Below are 861 nucleotides of genomic sequence, written 5' to 3'. Positions count from 1 at the left end.
TAGATGACCTCTAGGGGTCCCTTCCAACCCAAAACATTCCATGATTCTGTGATTCTATGATTCTGTGCAGAGTAGAACATGGGCAAAACTATTTCTAACAAAGAATTATATACTACGACGTTTCTACTAATAAAATAATCGTTCCAGCTAGACTGGCTCCTTTCAGGTATGCCAGCAGACCAATTTGTGGTCCAGTTTTTCCTTCATCGACTGTGCGGAGGCACCCAGCAGTGCGGAATGCATCGCAAGTAAAAAGGATGTGTAAAAAAACCCCCAAACTATAGATGCAATGACCTCAACAAGGATCAAGCTGTTCTAGAAGTTACTGAGTACATGTAGCATGGAAAAAAAAAAAAAATCCCCTAAGTTAATATACTGTAGTTTATAAGGGGGGAGGGGGAAGTATATTGAAAATATCCTGACACTCTCAAATGGCTTTAAAAGAAATGTATAGGGTTTTTAAGCCTTTTTCGCTTTTTCTTCATAGTTACGAAATACTGCTCTTGATTTTTGGGTACCACAAGTCCCAACCGTTTGCTATTTATGTTCATAGAAACGCCTAGGTTGGAAAAGACCTTTAAGATCATCAACCCAACCGTTAACCCAACACTACCATCCCACCACTAAACCATGTCCCTAAGCACCTCATCTATCCCTCTTTTAAATACCTCCAGGGATGGGGACTCGACCACCTCCCTGGGCAGCCCATTCCAGAGCCTGACAACCCTTTCGGTGAAGAAGTTTTTCCTAATGTCTAGCCTAAACCTGCCCTGGCGCAACTTAGACCTTTGCTACACCCAGAAGCCAACTGATTTCTCTGAATCACGAAACAAAAGCCAACAAGCAAGCAAGACCCGGGTG

General features: G+C 42.6%; 1 protein-coding gene across 1 annotated transcript in view; it reads left to right on the top strand.

The window, feature by feature from the left end:
* Nucleotides 1–861, top strand: part of BLOC1S5 (biogenesis of lysosomal organelles complex 1 subunit 5) — a 25376-nt gene that overhangs the window by 2191 nt on the left and 22324 nt on the right. The gene's annotated exons all lie outside the window — the stretch shown is intronic.

This window comes from Egretta garzetta, unplaced genomic scaffold (assembly GCF_000687185.1).
Source record: "Egretta garzetta isolate BGI_Z169 unplaced genomic scaffold, ASM68718v1 scaffold246, whole genome shotgun sequence".
Classification (NCBI taxonomy): Eukaryota; Metazoa; Chordata; class Aves; order Pelecaniformes; family Ardeidae; genus Egretta; species Egretta garzetta.
The sequence above is the reverse complement of the archived record's forward strand: the minus strand, read 5'-3'. Positions and strand labels throughout refer to the sequence as shown.